Here is a 22549-nt window from a genome sequence, read left to right on the forward strand (position 1 = left end):
GATACCCTAAACCAACCCATTTTTTTCTAGACTAAATTGCGTTACATTTTCCAAATTTCTTCAAAATATCTGTTTAATTTTGTGTTCGGTGCGTCAAATACATGAAATAGGTCGATAATATATAAGTGAACAATTAACAAAATTTGTAAATATCAAAATCTGAACCGATTCCAGAATAATTTGGCACACTTACTTCTAGTTTGAATTCGTCGAAGTGTTTGAAATTTCATCAAAATTGGACTTAAATTGGGTGTTTGGTAGACCAAATATCTCACATCGGGCGAACATATATGTGGAAGCTATTTATCCAAATCTGAATCGATTTAAGTATAATTTGGCACACTTATTTCTAGTCCAAATATGGCGACATTTTCCAAATTCCAACAATATTTTTACAGAATTTGGGTGTTTTGTGCACTTAACACCTCAAATCTGGCGAAAATATATGGAAGCTTTATCCAAATCTGAACCAATTAGCATTCTTCTTATGTCCAAAAATTATCTTTACCAATTTTCAGCTGAATCGGACAATAAATGCGACCTGTACTTTGATAAAAAAATACATGAACCGGCGGACATACATAAATCTACTCAGAAAGTGATTCTATGTATATCCCTGAATCTCAAGGCGACATGTTTCAGCCTCGCGTTAACGCATAGGCCTTCTCATGTAATGTTTCGTGGTAGCCTTTCCCTTTCCATTGTACTTCATTAAAAATTCATAATATCGAACTTTTAATTTGTTTAATGCAAATCTGCCACTGCCTAAACTTCATCTTAAAGATTCCGGATATTCTATTGCAGCTATATCTAATGTTAACTTAGAATAACATATTGTCACGGCATCCAGATAAACTAAAGCTGCGCTCAGTACGAACTGTAAATTGCTGCACTCTTAAAAGTTACGCAAAACTGCCCTTGGAGCCTAAAGTATTTCTGCCACTTTTGATCTTACGTTCCCCAAGTAGCTTTTCTAAGCTTTTCTAAGATCTCTCACTGAAATATACATATGTTCTCTCTGCACGCACCTTTGCTTGAGACTAACATGAAGCAACGACGCACAGTGGTTCAGAATCGTTTTTTCCTGGTCAAAATTCTATAACTTTTGAACAGATAGAGACATTTTCAAAATTTTTTTTTTTTTTGTTAGACAAGATAACAGCAGGGAAATTTACGGTCAAAGTTAAACTTTTGAGTTTTTATACCCTCAGCATTTATGTTAACGAGGGTATATACACTTTCATACGGGCAAAATGTGCCTCATCGAATTAATGGTTTTAGACCCCAAGTATGTTTGGACGAAATCCGTTTCAGACAATTTGGAGTTGATTTAGCCATGTCCCTCTGTCCGTCTGTCTGTCAGGCTGGTGCGCACGATAGCTCTCAAACGGATCAACCGATTCGAGATAAATTTCGAACGGATCTGCTGTTTCGGTTCAAAATATTTTGTCCAAACATAGTTTAAGTTCGAATATAAGCCATATCGGTCCGCTCCTTTAGGCACCTCTCCCACAAAAGTTAAAAAATGTTCGAAAAATTGTGCGCACGATAACTCTTGAAGGGTGTGACCGATTTGATCCATACTTTTCACATCCTAATATATCTGTCAGATATAGATCATTCCATTTACGACGATAAAAGTTTTTTTCAGTGGCAAGTCCATACTACTGCCCCATAAGTAGTGGCTGGACTTCCGATAATTACCCCAACATTAAAAAATTATGTCACTACGATGTCTCTTGAACGGGGCAACCAATTAGGTCTAAACTTTGGATCTTCTAATATTTTGTCCAAATTTAGTTCAACTTCTTAAATGGACCATATAGGTCGTGTCCTTAGGGTAACTCCCACACAAACGTTCATCACTGTGTCTAAGTTCAGTTTAGGGTCTGTTCGAAGATCCTTTGAAATGTATACCGATGATTTTCATTGTGGCTTTTTACAGCGATATTATGTTTTCCGTGGGCAAGTCCATGCTTCCTGGCATACTGATCCAAAAGTTATACGATGACCCACTGAAATGACTAGTGCACGCGATATCTATCGAAAATATATGACTCCCAAAATAAGGTCCACTTCCATAATGAACTATGTCGGTCCATTCCTTCAAGTACCTCCTCCACAACGCTTTTGAACTTTAATCCTATTCCATAATTTTGTCTGCAAATTTGTCCAATTCACATGGGCCGAGGGTACATCACTCTTCGGCAAAGCCGACTGATACTTCTTTACTTGTTTTTATACCCTCAGCCTTTAGGCTATGAAGGGTATATACACTTTCATACGGACAAAATGTGCCTCATCGAAATAATGGTTTTAGACCCCAAGTATGTTTGGACGAAATGTGTTTCAGACAATTTGGAGTCGATTGAGCAATGTCCGTCCGTCTGTCTGTCTGTCTGGCTGGCTGGAGCGCACGATAACTCTCGAAGGGATGAACCGATTCGGTTCAAATTTTGGTTTTCGTAATATTTTGTCCAAACTTAGTTTAAGTTCGAAGATGAGCTATATCGGTCCACTCCTTCCGGTACCTCCCCCACAAAAGTTCGAAAATGTTCGGAAAATTTGTACGCACGATAACTCTTGAAGGGTGTAACCGATTTGGTCCATACTTTGCCCATCGTGGAGCGTGTACCAGACTTAGATCAGGTTTTAATATGGACTCAATCGGTCCACTCCGTCGGGTACCTCCCACACAAAATTTTGGAAAAGTTCAGTTTAGGAACATCTCTCGAATCGCTTTGATTTTTGCTTTAGCAACTTGTATTCACTGCCCTTCATACGACGGTATAAGTTTCATCAGGGGCAAGTCCATACTTCCTGAGAAAATAGCCTGAAAGTTGCAAAAAACCCCTATGACACCGTGTGAGGAGGTTGGAGGGCAAAATAACTCTCGAACAGGTCTGCCGATTCGGTCCAAAGTTTGGCCTTAGTAATATTTTGTCCAAACATAGTTTAAGTTTGAAGATAAGCCATATCGGTCCACTCCTTCAGGTACCTCCCCCACAAAAGTTCAAAAATGTTCGGAAAAATTGTGCGTACGATAACTCTTGAAGAGAGTGGCCGAATTGGTCCATACTTTACACATCCTAATATATCTACCAGATATAGATCAGGTTCAAATATGGACTATATTTGTCCACTCCATCCGGTACCTCCCACTCAAAATTTCGGATACATGTTCACTTTAAGACCTGCTTTCGAATCACTTTGATTTTTGTTGAAGCAACTTGCATTGCTGCCTCAATTGCGATGGTAAAAGTTGTTTCAGGGGCAAGTTCATACTTCTTGAGCAAACATCCCTGAAGTTCTAAAAAACCCCTATGGTACCATATGTAGTGGCTGGAGATCCATTCTTTTTAGTATCTCCTCCGCAAAACTTTTGATATTAAATCCTAATCAACATTTTTGTCAGTTCAAACGCCCAAAATTTTTAAAACTCCCTAAATACATGCGTTTTTTGGAAAAAAAATTGTTTCAATATACACATGCTGAGGGTATATCACTGTCGGCAAAGCCGACTGATACTTCTTTACTTGTTTTTTACTATATTTTTTTTATCAAAATGTGACTGTGTTTATATCTTCCTATATATTAAAGATGGTCAAACACCAATATAAGCTATAAAATAACAAAAAAAAAACTAAAACAAACTTCCAAAAAATTTAAATTTTTTCAAGTTTTAAAAAAAAACTTATATAACTCGTATAAAAACTCATATACTCAAATAATGTCCGAAAACGGTATGGAAAAAACACAAATTTTTACCTATGTAATTTCAATAAACTTAAAAAAGCGTTAAACGGACGGAAGCAGACGGGTATAAAAGTGGGCTGATAGAGGAGACTCTCCGGTATTTTTCTGTGAAAATAAAACATTGTTCCATGTTGTTCCACAAAAGTTCTAGTCCACTAAATTTGGCATTTAATAAAATTTAGTACCTGAGGAAAAGGAAAATAGCTCATGTTGTGTAAAAGCTACGGTAATTTTTAAAAACGATTTTTAAAGGCCACAATCCTATGTACCTTGCAAAAAACAATGGACACAATATATTTTATAGTTTCCGAGAAATAGCTACTTCTTTCTCCAGATATTGGCAAAAATTACGTATTTCCCAAAAATGGGGAAAATGTTCTTCTTTAGGGGCATCCCACGCCAACACCTTCCAATATGTTGACCTAATTGTTTGGTTTCCTTTGTTTTAATGTGTTTACTATAGTGTTGCCGAATTTGCTGATTTATCTTCATTTTGACGATTTTTTGGACCAAAATTGAAAAATGACGATTTGACGATTTTATGGTCCAAAATGACGATTTTTCACGTAAGCCAGAAATGCATGAAATAAAAGACGATAACTACATTTTGACCAAAGTTTCACGAAAGATTTTAAGGCAAGCAATGTTCCAAACTCGATTTTTGAGCTTTTTTAATGTTTTATAGCAATTTCCAGACGGATTGGCTATATTTAGGCACATATCTGGCACAGGTATTTCATAGTTTTTGTCAGACATTCAAATTACATGAGCTGAAAATGTTCGTTTAGTTTTGGTAATGGATGAAAATCTTCCTTTAAAAGTTTTGGAGACAAAATATTAATTATATTTTTTGTTATAGAACAATATGAGACCAGCTTTATTAACTTCCTACAAATGCCCTCTTTAAGCTGTCAGTTTTGTATGACAATTTTTTATCTATTTTCGACTGCCCAACAGCCAAAATGTACGTGTACGGACAAACATGGACGGTAAGCTACCATTTAACTCCATAACCATATGAAAACTATCATCTTCTGAAAGCCTTTTTATACCCTACACCACTATGTGGGGAGGGTATTATAAGTTGGTTTTGGCCAAAAAGTTTGTAACGCATCGAAATAATGGTCGTAGACCCATACTTATATATCAAAATGAATGTCTCGACGAGCTGAGTCGATCTGGCTATGTGTGTCCGTTCGTCCGTCTGTCCGTCTGTCCATCTAAACCTTGTAATCACGCTACAGGTCGCAATTTTGATCGGATCGTCACGAAATTTTGGGTGTTGATGGGGGTCCCGGAGGGGAAGAAGCCTATTGATTTTGGTGATGGTCGGTGATAAAAAGACAACGTTTTTTTCCAAAGCGAATATCTCAGCTTCTATATGGGGTATATCAAAAGCAAAACCTGCTAATGAAAGCAGAAAATATCACCTTTCTAACGATGTAAAGTAGGTTCTCGTGGGTGATCAAACAACGAAGATATCGCAATAGTCGCAAATAAACCCCAAATTTTCATGTTTGTGATTTTAGTTATAATGACGAATATCACAGCTTTGGCTGGGGACTTTCCAAAAGCAAAGCCTGACTATGAAAGTAGAAGATTCCACCTTTACAATGATTCAAACTAGGTCGGCGAAGGTGACCAAATAGCGGAGATATCACAATAGTCGTTAATTCATCCCATTTTTCCATTTTTTGGAAATCACGCTACAGGCCGCAATTTTGATCGGATCGTCACGAAATGTTGAGAGTTAATGGGGATCTCAAAGAGGAAGAAGCCTATTGATTTTGGTGAGGGTCGAATAATATTTAGGGGTAGGAATGGGCAAAAAACTTATTTGGATAAAAAGACAACGTTTTTTTCCAAAGCTAATATCTCAGCTTCTATAAGGGGTATACCAAAAGCAAAACCTAAAAGCAGAAAATATCACCTTTCTAACGATGTAAAGTAGGTTCTAGTGGGTGATCAAACAACGAAGATATCACAATAGTCACAAATTAAACCCAAATTTTCATTTTTGCGATTTAAGTTATAATGACGAATATCACAGGTTTGGTTGGATACTTTCCAAAAGCAAAGCCTTACTATGAAAGTAGAAGATCCCATCTTTACAATGATGCAAACTAGGTCGGCGTAGGTGACCAAATAACGGAGATATTGCAATATTCGGATGTATTATCGAATATTGCAATATTTCCAATTTTTTGGAAATCACGCTATTGGGCGCAATTTTGATCGGATCGTCACGAAATTTCGAGAGTTAATGAGGGTGTCACAGAGGAAGAAGCCTATTGATTTTGATGATGGTCGGATAATATTTAGGGGTCGGAATGGGAAAAAACTTTGTTTGGTGAAAAGTCAACATTTTATTCCAAAGCAAATATCTCAGCGTCTATAAGGGGTCTACAAAAAGCAAAACCTGGCAATGAAAGTATAAAATATCACCTTTACAACAATGTAACGTAGGTTGTCGTAGGTGGTCTAACAACGAAGATATCGCAGTAGTCGCTAATAAAACCCAACTTCTCATTTTTGCGATTTTAATAATAATGACGGATATCACACCTTTGGTTGGGGACCTTCTAAAAGCAAAGCCTGACTAAGAAAGTAGAAAATCCCATCTTTGAAATTATGCAAAGTAGGTTGGCGTAGGTAGTCAAATAATAGAGGTATCGCAATAGTCGTTAATGCATCCCTTTTTTCCACTTTTTCTGCAATCACACTACAGGTCGGAATTTTGATCGGATCATCACGATCACAGAGATAGAAGCCTATTGATGTTGGTGATGTCAAACATAAAATTAAATATTAATTATTTTGGTTCAGTTCGCCTTAAGTCATTTGGTATAAAAACTTTCGTATCTCCATATAAGAAATGTTTTCGAGTGAAAAGATTATTCACAGAGTTAGTGGTGTAGGGTATCACATAGTCGGCCCCGTACCGACTATAGCCTTTTCTCACTTGTTTTAGAGCAGTATTTAAGTGATATGGGGTTAGATTTATTGCTGTGGGTTGTATATCTTATGTTGTCAGTTTCATGCACAAAAATATCAGGGAAAAATCGCATTAAAAGGTAACCAAACCGAGTTTTTCACCATGTTGACAATTTTTTGACGATTTTTCAAATATTGTTGACGATTTTACGATTTTTTTGACGATTTCCGATCAAAAACTGTCGACAACACTGGTTTACTATCGATCCCACATAGAAATTAAATATCTTTGACAACACAAAATATTGATTTTTGGCCAGGAAAATCCATCTTGCGACGCTTCCTACCACCTCTCTACATGAGTGACTTTGTTTTTTATTCTCAAATATCCTGTAAATAGTAACTAAGAGCGATAATCTGTAGATACGGATTAACAGTCCGACCCATATTATATTAGTACTACCTTTAAAACATTTGTGTCTTATTTTTGTTTTATTCTCAATCTCATTATGGTTAGTGTGCCTAAAAAAATCCATCGGTTTGCTGTTTAAAGCATTGCTGCTACTCCGCACCTAAACAAGACACCAAATAGCTCTATCTATCACATGTATCATTCGGTGGGAACGCTGGATCTATAAATTCAATAAATATCTTTAATGCATCGAAACAGTACCACACATACACGTAATGCATACATGATAATCAATATTTTAAATAAATAGTTAAATAACAATGAAAACTCATCCAATTTTGTGAAATATTCTGCAGTTTAGATTTGTAATTATGGCTTATCATAGGAAATCCGCAAAATATCATTAGCCAATAAATATTTCATAGAGTAGGCGTTCAATCTCAATATGGATAATTAATGAATTTAAATAAATTGAAATAATTTCATAGAAGTCAAAGCGATATCTATGTATATAAATAACAATGCCAAAATAAAATAATGTGTAATGCAATATATGAGAAAATAACGAATTTAATTATATTCAATACTGAAATATTGCCTAATAAGTGTTTATACAGTTCCATAGTTTCATTACTTTATTTGTATTCATAGTTTTTTTTTGCAAAGTTTAATAATAATTGGGTATACCACTCAAAAAAACTATCTGCAAATATTTTAACAAAAATGTGGAAGGAAACTCCAAAAATGTATAACATAAAAATATATACAACGATGCTATCAGTAGTGCTAAAGTAGCATAAGAGCAGTTAATCGGCGACGGCGAACCCAATGATAAAATAAGAATTTGCATAACAATTTTTGGCATGTATTATTCTGGTGGTGTGGATAACACTGTGCAACATTTTTAAGGTGATCTTGTGCAAACAACTCGAACTGAAGATTTTTTGAAAGTACAGACCCAAACGACAAGAAACCCTAGTTGGGTTTTGTTGTGTCAGATCCAGCTAGGATTTTATGGCCCCATCTAAACATGGTTACATATTGAGTTTTTAAAGAAATTCGGGTCTATATCTCTGAAACCAATGCGAATCTTCTTCTGACCTCTGAAACAAAATTGTAGATAAGGACAAGAATAATATATTTGGAGAAATATTGAAATCGAAAAACTACATTTATTGACTCAAAATTCAAAATATATGCAAAACTTCTGAGATAAAGGCCTGATAAATTCAAAAAAGTATAGATTTAGCCCGGTTTAGATGAGGCCATAAAATCCGAACTGGATCTGACAGGACAAAACCCTACTAGGGTTTTTATAGTCTAAATATTTACTTTCAAAATATGCATACTAGAAGTTGTTTGCATTTTCAGTGTTGCATAGTGTAAGCAAATATATTCTATTGTTTTTTGGCGCCAACAAACAATGTATGGTTGTCAGAATGAATTTCAACAAACAACGATAACAAAACTATATGAAAAAGTAACTAAGAGGCAATAATGCAATGGAAAAAATGCTTTTGATTCAACTTTGGAATCTGACTGACAGCATGCAAACGTGAGCTCCACATTTTTGGAACTGCCTTTGTATCATTTTCATGTACAACACAAAATATCAGCAATGAAATTCTACTACGACTATCCCAAAAGTCAATACATGGTGAATGGTTTATGCTGAAGGGTTGAGATTCGTGTTCCAAACCCGTTTGGTATGTTTTCATATCATCAGTTAAATTGGGTATTTACACTTTTAAAAAATAAACAAGTTGGAGAGGGTAACAGTCGGACAGGGCCGACCATGATACCCTACTCCACTACACCTGGTCACTATTTTCCAAGGAATTTCTTTTATATGATTGCGACATATTTTAGCCGTCCTACATAAATACCCCTCAAGTAATGTTGGCGACATTTCCTGAGTATTTCAGCCATGTAAAACTTCTCTACAAAAGTGGTGTCTTAGACACGCCGTTCGAACTCGGCGATAAACTGTAGGTCCCATATCATTGAGCTAATATGAATCGGGGTGCACTCATTGATATGAGAGAAGTCTCCCTTGTCCCTTATGGGATGTTTGTGGAACAATTATATATATATATATATATATATATATATATATATATATATATATATATATATATATATATTACATACATACATGAGTTGATATACATGGTAACATACCAGAGATATAGAACATACAAATATATACGCCGTCACTACTGGAAATGTAAGGTATCATTTTCCGTATTTTATAATGACCAATCAGGACCTTTTAGCTACATATTATTAAAACAAGTTCGAAATTCTCAGTTAGAAAAGACATCTATTGTTTGGCGATGATCGTGAAATATTTAGCGGGTGAAATTGACCAAAAACAAAAATTTTAGCCGATTTTGTAGCTGCTCTGTAGGCCGCTATAATAGTTCGATCGCCTCGAAATTTTAAATAAGGTAAGAGTATACTACAAAATAGGAGATGGTGATCAGTTAAGATTAAGATGGTTAAATGGACCAAAACTATTGTGTGATAATTGCGAAAAATTTTAATACACAGTATATATCCTGGACGACACATTCCGTTCAAGTAAGCTATGTTTGAAAAATTACCCCTGACTTCTCTATTGATGTCAATTGTGTTGGTGTACATGATTAGATAACAGAGTTACAGCCTAATATATCCAGTTATTTGTTTGTAGTATAATCATAAACACGTTAGAGGTCGCAATAATAGCTCAGTAGTCACGAAATTTTGCACGAGGTAAGAGTTTATGTTGAACAAAATACCTGCAATTTTGGATCTGATATTATTTAGCGGGTGAAATGGACCATTACTTTGTTATGAAAAATATCAAAATTTTTGTTTTTGGTCCATATTTTAATTCCTGGAATTACAGCCTAATATATCCAGTTATTTGTTTGTAGTGTAATCAGAAGCGCGCTAGAGGTCGCAATTATAGCTCAATAGTCACGAAATTTTACACGAGGTAAGAGTTTATGTCGAACAAAATGCCTCCAATTTTGGATAATGATCTGATATTATTTAGCGGGTGAAATGGACCATTACTTTGATTTGTTAACCGATTTAAAAACATAATAACTTCGAAAGATATTATTCACCCCTTTAAAAGAAAGGAGGACAATAGAAATCTGTTGTGAAAAAAGAAGAAATGCCCGTTTAAATCCCAACAATATAGAATTTTGCATAAGAACGCTTCAATATTTTTCTGGTCAACTTTTGTAGCACAGTGCCATTTATCGACATTTTCCAAAAAGTTTGCACTTTCTCAAGGCCAAAACTACCAGAAGGAGCGTTCCAATGCTTTTGCGATGTATTAGAGAGTTCTTAGTTATTGTGTCAGCTACAATTTTTGTGTCGGATCGAAAATCTCAATGGTTTGGCCGTTATATGCCAAAATATCCAAAAAACTTGGATAAAAAACTTAAAGTCAAAATCGGGAGGCTCGATTTCCACCGTAGACCTATGGTCTAGTGGTCTTTTTTGCTCAGTTCAATCCCAGGAATCAGAAACGCGAAGGGCCCATTTAGGTTTTCAAATCGCCCCAGCCTAATGTATATATATCCAAACCCGTATGTGTGTCCATTATAAAATAAAAAAAATAACACCTAACGTTTCCAGTAATGTAGGTGTATGTATGTGCTATATCTGTGGCATGTTATCGTGTATATCAACGTATGTATGTATGACCGGACGGCTGGTTCTCAGTGCAAGGGCGTTGCCAGGATCAAATCTAGGGGGGGGGGGGTGGGTTGGGCAATTTATTTTTTTTTGTGATGTGTATAGTTTTTACATACAAAAATGTTAAACCTTTTATTTAGGTACATACCTAATGAAAAACAAGAAAAAAGCTTCCACCATTTTATATGATTAACCCATTTCGTCGTAATTGGTGTTCGATTTTTCGAACAGTAAAAAATTTTATGGATGAAAAAGGTAAAATTATAAACAACTTTTAGTATGTACATATATTAAATCTTCTCGGTCAGCAAATAAAAAAATTCTTTCCTTAAAAACCTTCCCCTCCTACTCGATGGTAGGGGCCTATATTTTTGGATACTTTTTTAAATTAATTTTAAAAAATTAAAAAAACATGAAATTTAAAATGTAATACTGATGAATTATTGCCAATACATAAAACCGTTTCACAAAACAAAAAGAAGATGATTTAGACAGGACTTTACTTACTTACTTACTTAGCTGGCCCATTACAGAACATTTGTTCTATAGGCCGAACTAAGAAGAGATCTCCATTCCTCTCTATTTGTTGCTTTGCACTCTGGAATACCGCGCCTTTTCATCTCATCATCCACTTGTTTGCGCCATCTATTCCTTGGCCTGCCAATTCTGCGTGCACCGCCATGTGGCATGTATTCATACGCCTTTTTAGCGGGTTCATCATCGCTCATTCTTATGATATGGCCTAGCCAACGCAATCGCTGCATCTCGATACGTTTAACAATATTGATGTCGTTGTATAGCAGATACAGCTCGTGGTTCATGCGACGTCGATATTCACCGTCAACGCAGATTGGTCCGTAGATCTTTCGAAGAATTTTTCTCTCAAACACACCAAGCACTGCCATGTCTGCTTGCGCAAGTACCCAGGCTTCGGAGCCATACATCAGCACGGGTAGTATCAGTGTTTTGTAGAGCGTTATTTTTGTTTGACGAGATGTGGCTTTGTTTTTAAACTGCTTACTTAAACCAAAGTAGCATATGTTGGCCAATACAATTCTTCTTTTTATTTCACAACTGATGTCGTTTGTTGTGTTTACGGAGGTGCCGAGGTATACGAAGTCTTTTACTACCTCAAAATTATAGGAACTAACTTCAACAGTTGGTCCGATCTCAATGGACGCATTGCGCGTCGACACCATCAACTTGGTCTTCTCACCGTTTACCGCCAGACCCACCTTAGCAGATTCTCCTTCGACCTTAATAAAGGTATCAGTTACTTCTTTTACTGATCGGCCCATGATGTCTATATCATCAGCATAAGCAAGTAACATGTGACTATTGGTGTAGATTGTGCCACTTCTTTTGACGTTTGCCTCTCGTATAACCTTTTCTAGCAGGATGTTGAAGAGGTCACACGAAAGGCTGTCTCCTTGTCTGAAACCTCTTTTGGTACCAAACTCTTCGGAGAGGTTCTTTCCTATTTTAACTGAGGACCTCGTGTCAGTTAAAGTCATTTTACAAAGCCGGATGAGCTTTGCGGGGATACCAAATTCAGACATGGCTTGGAATACCTTGGAACGCAGTGGGCTGTCGAAGGCTGCTTTATAATCGACAAAAAGGTGGTAGGTGTCGATCTGCATCTCTTGGGTCAATGGTGGACTTGCCAGGTCTAAAGCCGCATTGGTATGGTCCAATTATTTCATTGACCATAGGCTTTAGTCGTTCGCACATTATCCCTGACACGATCTTGTAGGCAATAGGGAGTAGACTTATGCCCCTATAGTTAGAGCATACAGTCTTATCTCCCTTCTTGTGGACGGGGCACAGGATACTCAGGTTCCAATCGTCGGGTAATCGTTCTTCCTGCCAGATGGTGCTAACTAGCTGATGAATACACCTTATCAGCGTGTCGCCTCCGGTTTTGAACAGCTCGGCTGGTAAGCCATCGGCCCCTGTTGCCTTATTATTCTTCAGCCGATTTATTGCTGTCTTTACCTCATCTTGGCTGGGCGGTATACATTCAATACCATCTTCTGGGATTGGGACTGTGGTATCTTCGTCGTCTTCGCTGCTATTGGATACCAACAGATTTGAAAAATGTTCTTTCCATATCCTGAGTACACTATCTGTATCAGTTACCAAATTACCTTGCTGGTCTCTACAGGAGGATGTGCCTGTACCAAAGCCATCAGTTTGATGCTTGACTCTTTGGTAGAATTTTCGGACTTCATTCTGGCTCCTGTACATCTCGATTTTTTCACACTCCCGCTTTTCCATCTCTCTCTTTTTCCTGCGGAAAAGACGTTTCTCCGCTCTCCTTTTCTCCCTGTATCTCTCTCGTGCGCTACGCGTTGCTACGGATTGTAAAGTAGCCCTATATGCCGCATTTTTCTCTTCGGTGGCACGACACTCCTCATCATACCATGGATTCCTTGGTGGAGGTCTCTGGTATCCAAGTATGGATTTTGCGGCTGTTTGCATGGAGTGGGCAATGCTTTGCCATTGCGCTGAAATGTTATCGGGATGAGGAGTGCTTTGATTTAGCAATTGGGCTAGTTGAGTGGAATATGCTGTGGCTATCTGTTGTGATTGCAGCTTACCGATGTCTAACTTTCGTGTTGTGTCTGTTCGTACTTTGTTTGCTACGTTTAAGCGGGTGCGTACCTTTGCTGCAACAAGGTAGTGGTCCGAATCAATGTTTGCGCCTCGGAACGATCGTACATCCAACACGCTCGATAAATGTCTTCCATCTATCACAACATGATCAATTTGGTTTCTTGTTTTCTGATCTGGAGACAGCCAGGTGCCCTTATGAATATCGAGATGATTAAATCTGGTACTGCTAACTACCATGTTTTTTGCAGCTGCAAAGTCTATCAGCCTCATACCATTGTCAGATGTTTCGCTGTGGAGACTGAATTTCCCGACTGTTGGGCCAAAGATATTCTCCTTTCCAATTTTGGCATTAAAATCGCCTAGAATTATTTTAATGTCATGGTTGTGTCATATGTTTCTTCTAAGCGCTCGTAAAATATATCTTTGGTCTGTTCGTCCTTTTCTTCAGTGGGAGCATGAACGCAAATAAAGCTAATGATGAAGAATTTAGCTTTATCCGAATTGCAGCAAGCCTTTCATTCACTGGAGTGAAGCTGGATACCAGATGTTTTAGTCTCCGACTAACTACGAATCCACAACCAAATTCATGCTTTACGTCATGGCAGCTATAATCCAGTGCGTCACCTTTAGGTGTTGTTGCGACGCCTTTCCCAATCCATCGTATTTCCTGTATGGCAATAATATCGGTCTTGTACTTTTCAAGTACATCTGCCAATGCGAAGACTGCACCTTCTCTATAAAGAGTGCGAACATTCCAGGTGCAGATTCGCAGATCATGGTCCTTAAAACGTTTGCGGGGTTCGTCAACTTTAGAGGGGTTTGTTTTTCTTTTCTTTCGTTTTTTCATAGTAGGCTGTTTTTTTCTAGGGGAGGGTTACTAACCCGACGCCCAAACCCAAGTTTATAACGTTCTTATGGGTGACCGCGCGGCACATGTTAGACAGGACTTTACATATGTGCAAAGTTGACTGTTTGAAATTGTCATAAATGTCAGTGGCTATATCAAAACGCCCCATAGAAGACTAAATATTAAATTTCAGCCATTTCTGTAGGATAGCCGTACTATCCTACAATATCCTGAAAATCCCTAAAAAATCGGGCGGTACCGTCCTATGAGGGGTAATCCAAAACGTGAACCAGCACTGACACATTTCCGGGGGAAAGTTTTGTAGGCCCAAAGAAGATTCTATACTACTCTTTAATCATTTTTTCGTTCACTCTGATCCATACTTTGCACATCGTAACATTTCTAGGCGACATAGATCGTCCAAACATACTTTACATTTTGAAATCAAAAACAATTAAGGGGCGGTCTCACTTTTATTGAATGGAGTGCCAAAAATAGTTCTAATCGATCTAATCGAAATTTTAAACATATATAGTTTTACAACGAGGCAAGATGATAGAAAACAAATTTGAGTGGATGTAGGTCCACATTTAGGTATAGCCCCCTTATAAGAGTAATGCCTTATTTTTGGTATTTTGATGAATTTAGACACAGTTTCCAATTGATTTGGTTGAAATTTCGCATTTTGAAATCTCTGTAAACAAAATACATCCTCGCAAAAAATGTTCAATATAGGTCTACGTTTAGGTATAGCCCCCATATAAAGGTGTATTTTTTAAAAAACACGGAGTCTCCCAAATACTCCCAACATTAGTAAAACTCTACATAAATTTATAGTACTGATTTTAAAAGTACCAGAAAATTTATTTACAAAGAATTTATTTTTAAGGAAGTTAGAAAACTATGTATGAATATCTTTTTACGTAAAAACATTGTCAATGCTATCAACTATAAGATTAATTGCCTGTTTCTCTAAGACGATTCGAAACCAAATTCGTTTGTATTAGAATCGTCTTAGTGAAACAGGCCATAAATCTGGAAATTGTACATTTACCTCTTTTTTATAATTTCACTCATAAGCTGCGAATGCTTTTCAACTTTTTCGACTTTACTTGACATATTACCGCTGTAAATTGGCAAAAATTTTACTGGATATTAACAATTTGATGTGTTTAGGTTATATTTATTTCAATCGGAATCAAATTTGTTGCCATAAATTTTCGATTTTTGTCCACGGGCGGAACCACAGTGCGATATGGCCCTCTTCGAACATAAACTAATTGTGGACCGATATAATAAAAACTTCTTTAACAAATTTTTAATTTTGATAGACTATATCAGTCAATCTATACTATATCGACTCAGAATTGTATCCTGATAACAAATATGTATACTTTATAGGGTTGCAAATAAGTATTTTAATGCACTACAAACGGAAAAATATACCCTCCATTCTATTGCATATTAATAATAATTGTTCCAAAAACATCCCAGAAGGGACAAGGGAGACTTCTCTCATATCAATGAGTGCACCCCGATTCATATTAGCTCAATCATATGGGACCTACTGTTTATCGCTGAGTCCGAACGGCGTGTCTAAGACACCACTTGTAGAGAAGTTTTAAATTAAAAATTGCATATCTCATGTATTTATACCCTATACCACAATGTGGAAAAGGGTATTATACGTTTGTTTTGGTAAAAATTCATGTAACACCGCGAAATATTCGTCGGAGACCCCCAATGTGGTATACCATTTTTCATATCTCGACGAGATAAAGCGATTTTGAGATGTGTGTCCGTCCGTCAGTCCGTCCGTCCGTCCGTCCGTCTGTCCATTATAAATTGTAAACACGCTCCAGGCCGCAATTATGGACCGATCGTCACCAAATTTTGTATGGAGGTCGGGTTCAGATCAGAATAGATCCCTATTCTTATTGGTGATGATCGTGAAATATTTAGCGGGTGAAATGGACCAAAAACATAATATTTATCCAATTTTGTAGCGGCTCTGTAGGTCTCAATAATAGTCCGATAAACGCGTAATTTTAAATAAGGTAAGCGTATATCACAAAGGAAAAGCTTGCAATTTGAGATGGCGATCGGATAATATTTAGAGGGTTAAATGGACCAAAACTTTTGTGTGAAAATTGTGAAAATTTTTAATATACAGCTTATATCTTAATTCCTGGAAGTGACATTCCGGACAAGTGAGATATACTTGAAAGTGGAACGCTTGACCTTTCAATTGATGCCAATTATGTTGGTGTGCATGATCAGATAACAGAGTTACAGCGTAATATATCCCGTTATTTGTTTGTAGTGTAATAATAAACTCGCTAGAAGTCGCAAATATACATCAATAGTCACGAAATTTTGCACCGGGTAAGAGTATAGGTCGAAAAAGATGCCTACAATTTTGACTGATGATCTGATATTCTTTAGCGGGTGAAATGGAACATTACTTTTGTATGAAAAATATAAAAAATTTATTTTTGGTCGATATTTTAATTCCTTGAGGACATATATATTTCGCAAAGTAGCCTACATATGGAAAAAACTACTGACCTTTCATCTGATGTAAATTGCAATAAAGTGTTTGCTAGATAATGGGCCTACTGCCTAATATATATTGGGTTCTGTGTAGAGAACCACATTTTTATACCATGCTACATATTGTCTCTCCAATAGTTTATGTAACATCACGAAATATTCGTCCTAGACCCCTTATTTGGTATGCCGAAATTCATATGTCGACGAGATACAGCGATTTCGCGGTGTGTGTACGTCCATTAAAAATTGTAAACAAGCTTAAGGCAATTTGAACTTCAATAACAAATTTTTTAAGGAGATTGTGTTCGGGCCAGAATAGAAATGATTAGTTTTTGGTGATGATCGTGAAATGTTCAGGGGATGAAATGGACCAAAAACAAAAATTTAACCAATTTTGTAGCGGCTCTGTAGGTCAAAATAAAAAACCCGCAAAATTTTAAACAAAGTTTGAGTTTATGATGAAGAAGAAGCGTACAAACCAACGTGAAGATCAGATAATACTTAGCGGGTTAAATGGACTGAAACTTTTGTGTGAAATTGGTAAAAATTTCAATAACGTAGCGGTTAAACAACGGAAGTAGTAGTACTACATAAGTGGGTTTCATTTAGTTTGTGTGAACTAAATTTTCCTTTCCTGCTACAAAAATGTCTTTGTCATGCTAGATAACTTTTTGGTTTTCCTCATAACTATTATACATTACATCTCTGATATTTGATAATTAAATTTTCACAATCATTGAAAAGAAGTTCCGTGGAGAGCGATTGTCCAGGGATAGTGGTATAGGGTATCCCATGGTCGGCTCCGTCCGACTATAGACTTTTCTTACTTGTTTTTAACATAATTCAAAGTTTACTTACAAATAATAAAATATGTTTGATATCTTCTAAGCAGCCTAGAGCAGGAGCAAAAGCATTTTCCTATTTTCAATGCGTTTTTACACTTCTATGACTATAACCCAAACATATGTAAACCGCTTTTAAAAAAATATAGCTTATTCGAAAGATATTAGTCGTCCATTATTAAATTTAAAAAATTGTATATGAGAACAACTGCAGTTTTTTTATAATTTTTCAAATTTTTTTTACGGCTCTATGGGGGCGGTGGGGCAGTTGGCCCCCCTGCTCATAGCTGGCTACGCCCATGGCTCAGTGGAAGTGGTGTAGGGTATCACATGGTAGGCCCCGTCCGACTATAACCCTCTCTTACTTGTTTTTGGAATAAAACCGATGCAGCATCAGCGAGCAAAAAGAATCTCAACCCAAAATACATTATAAGACGTTTTGTTAAGTTGTTTTGTTTTTGTTTGTCAAAGCTGTCGTCCCACAAAGCAACAACTGTGTGCCACCATCTTTCGTCTGAGAACACTGAAATCGCAACCAGATATTGTTTTGTCTATGTTTGGCTGACTCATATTATGGCACTAAATTCGTATTTCTATTATAGGAATTTTAGCTGATAACAAGTAAAAAAGCATTAAGTTCGGCCGGGCCGAACTTTTCATACCATCCACCATAAAATATTCTAAACTAAAATGGAATAATTACTTTTCATTCCTGTCCCCAACTTTAAGTGGGTACGTTAAAATGTCAGATAATGTTTATGCACATTTATGCTTCATTCGGGAGGCCCTTTTTTATCGTGCCTATATCTAACTATGTATGTTGACAATTTTTGGTGGGCTCGAAATTGGGAGGTACTGTTATATAGGGGTTATAATAAAACATGGGCCTATGTTGACAGTTTTTGATGGGAGCCTTTAATGTCAAATAACTCCTAATTCGGTTAAAAAATTTAGCTAGAATCTTCAAAATATCGAAAATCGGTACATAACGTGGGAACTTCAAATGTCATTAACAGCTAGTTCGGAGGTATCTGGGCTATACGAAAATATGAACTTAAATGAACCGTTATATGGGGGCTATACCAAACCTTGGGCCTATGTCCACAAGTTTTGTCATATAAGTTTATTGACATTTAAGAACCCTAAATGTCAAATTATAGCTATATCGGTCTGAAAATGTAGCTAAAAACATCAAAACACCGTAAATCGGGGGGCACAGTTATATGGGGGCTATACCAAAACGGGGACCTATGTCCACAACTTTTGTTATATAAGTTTATTGACACTTAAGAACCCTAAATGTTAAATTATAGCTACATCGGTCTGAAAATGTAGCTAAAAACGTCAAAATACCGCAAATCGGAGGGTACCGTTATATGGGGGCTATACCAAAACGTGGACCTATGTCCACAACTTTTGTTATATAAGTTTATTGACACTTAAGAACCCTAAATGTCAAATTATAGCTATATCGGTCTGAAAATGTAGCTAAAAACATCAAAACACCGTAAATCGGGGGGCACAGTTATATGGGGGCTATACCAAAACGGGGACCTATGTCCACAACTTTTGTTATATAAGTTTATTGACACTTAAGAACCCTAAATGTTAAATTATAGCTACATCGGTCTGAAAATGTAGCTAAAAACGTCAAAATACCGCAAATCGGAGGGTACTGTTATATGGGGGCTATACCAAAACGTGGACCTATGTCCACAACTTTTGTTATATAAGTTTATTGACTTTTAAGAACCCTAAATGTCAAATTATAGCTATATCGGTCTGAAAATGTAGCTAAAAACATCAGAATACCGCAAATCGGGGGGTACCGTTATATGGGGGCTATACCAAAACGTGGACCTATGTCCACAAGTTTCGTTATATATATTTATTGACACCTAAGAACCCTAAATGTCAAATTATAGTCAAATCGGTCTGAAAATGTAGCTGAAAACGTCAAAATACCGTAAATCGGGGGGTATCGTTATATGGGGGCTATACCAAAACGTGGACCGATATATCCCATCTTCGAACTTGATCTTCCGACGGCTAAAAAAATGGTATTCCCAAATTTTCAGCGAAATCGGCCAACAAATGCGACCTGTACGTTGCGAACGGACGGACGGACGGACGGACATGCATAAATCGACTCAGAAAGTGATTCTATGTATATCCCTAGAAGGAACTATGGGTCTATCTCGCTTCCTTTTGTATGTTACATACAAATGCACTAACACATAATACCCCTTACCACATAGTGGTGTAGGGTATAATAAGTCGCAAATGATACGAATTGAAATTTGAAGGAGACAATATCATATAATCGTTCTGCAAAAAAACAAACGAATCTATATCCTTCCACAATTTTAATATTCTCCAACGACAAAGAATCTAGCTGTAAAACATGTTTTTATGTTAAATTTGTCATTGTCACGTCTGACACCATTTTTCATAAAAAAGAGCGTATCAAAAAACTTCCATGGAAAAGTGGTGAGTGATTGTGGTATGTTTTCGCATACGGATTTATGCATTCGTATATGTATTACTGTCAAATCAATGTCAACAATTCCTTAAGCGATGTTTAGGAGAACAAAAACACATGACTGCTTTTTGGGAAATTCTGGTGGTTTAATAATTGACGATATACAAAACGTGTCTATCTATACCTTTGAGGTGTTACATACGAAAAGTCTAGAAGAAAATGTTGCAGAAAGACATGTGCACATGTATTTACAATTTCGTATTTGTATTACCTATATTCACGTCAGAATACCAACGCGATGATTAAGAGCATTTACATAAAAATATATGTATGTATGCGGGAAGCGAAACTCTAAATCGTAGTTAGCACGAAAACAAACGGCTTTTGTTTGATAAGTTGTTCGTTTTTGTTTGCTATAAAATATGCGTTTAATTTTTTTTAATGTGAACATGACATAAATCAACAACATTGCTAATCCAGCAATATGTCAAGGTTTTCACGTACGGATTTTAAAAGTTATGTGATTTGCATACACACATAATATTTCTTTAGCAATTTCGATGATTGCTTTTTCCTGGGGTAACTAAACTCCGCTGAAAAGTTTATCGTGCAGCACAGACAAGGAAATGTCTCATGAAGCATTCCATGATTATTGGAAATCCATTGAAAACGTTTGTAGGTTTTGTTTTTGTTATAGCTTGTGGCAAATAAAACATGATTTATTTTCGTATGATAATTTGTTCCATTTTATCGTGTAGTATATATTTCTGTACAATAATTCAAATATACATATATAAGAGATCAATTTAAAAATTTTTCAAATTAAACATTAGAAATTTTTATTTATTTTATATACACGTGGGAAAAATTTCAAAATGTAGGGAGAAAACTTTATGTAAAAAAATAGGTAAAAAAACATTTTAAGTTAAACGGTTTTATGTTAAACATACAATGTTTAAGATAAATGTACTAAAAACCAAAAAATAATAAAATAGATACAGTCGTGGGAATTATAAACATATGCATAGACTAGACTAAAATAAAACCGTGGGGCACGTCAATTGTCTACAATCGTTGTTTAAAATGTTTATTTTGTAATGTTAGACTATAATTAGGCAGTTGTTCAACCGACAACGATGGACGTGTGATAAGTAGGGCTAGAATGTGGAAACAAGCTAGCAAGCTCGATTATAAGCGAGTCTTAGGGTTTCATAGTGGTGAGCGAGTAGTACTTTGTCGATTAAAGACAAACTACGAGCAGTGAAACGATTCCTCGCCAGCCAGCAGTGTGAATGTCCAACGATAAACTAGTTGAAACATCTCTTTTATTTACATGGAGTGTATAACTATTGGAATTTCCATGCAGTGCTGCCCTGCATTTTATGTATTGTAGAAGCCCATGATAGTATTAAAGGCAACACACATCTGTGTGTATCGCTCCCGTTGTTTTGTTAACCTGGCTTCATATTCTTCAGGCGTTTCTGACGCCGTCATTTGTGTATATCGCTGACGTTGCCTTTTTAACCTGGTCTCATATTGCTCAGGTGTTTTTGACGCTAATTGTTCCCGTCGTTTCTGTAATCGACTATTTCTATCACCTTTACTTTCTTTAGCTCGTTTTGCTTTATACTTTTCTTTCGCTTTTTGAAGCCTTCGTTTACGTTGTGTTGCAGTTTCTGTTTTATTTGTATTTGTATTTTTTATATTTTTTACCATTTTATTCCCACGAGTAATGGACATTTAAACGGTCGACCCCCCCCCAGAGGTCCAATGAAGGGGCAAGGCTATGTACAACAAGATGCGCCTGAGTCTTGAGGGGAAAACGCTAACGACATATCATTTTTATCCACCCTAATGCCATACAGTTCTCGGCGCGTTTTAACCTTTCACCTTAATTTGGGTGGTGTACCGCTAACGACGTATCATTTTTAGCCACCCTAACGCCACACAGTCCTCAACACGATAAAAAATCTTGACTTGGGTTGTGGATTCAAGCTGGATTAATCAGATACCTAAATTACAGATTCAATTTCTAAATTTAAATCTTAATTATACGCCATTTAGTGGCTGCGCCCATCTTATATATTGAGGTTGTATAGTGCACTGTATTCTTCTTGTCAAGCCCTTTTATTAGATACCCATATTGGTGAGATTGATAAAAAATTGTTATCAGCCATTTGGTAGCGGCGGCCATCTTAGATTTCAATTTTGCATAGTAAATTGTATTCTACTTGTTGAGACCTTTCATTTGATACCCATGTTGATGGGATTGATAAAACCTAAGTTATCCGCCATTTTGTAGAGGCCGCCATCTTGGATTTTAATTTTATATAATACATTGTATTCTACTGGTTGAGTACTTTCATTTGATACCCATATTGCTGGGATTGATAAAACCTACGTTATCCGCC

Source organism: Musca autumnalis, unplaced genomic scaffold (assembly GCF_047663935.1).
Source record: "Musca autumnalis isolate F117 unplaced genomic scaffold, ASM4766393v1 scaffold_3, whole genome shotgun sequence".
Classification (NCBI taxonomy): domain Eukaryota; kingdom Metazoa; phylum Arthropoda; class Insecta; order Diptera; family Muscidae; genus Musca; species Musca autumnalis.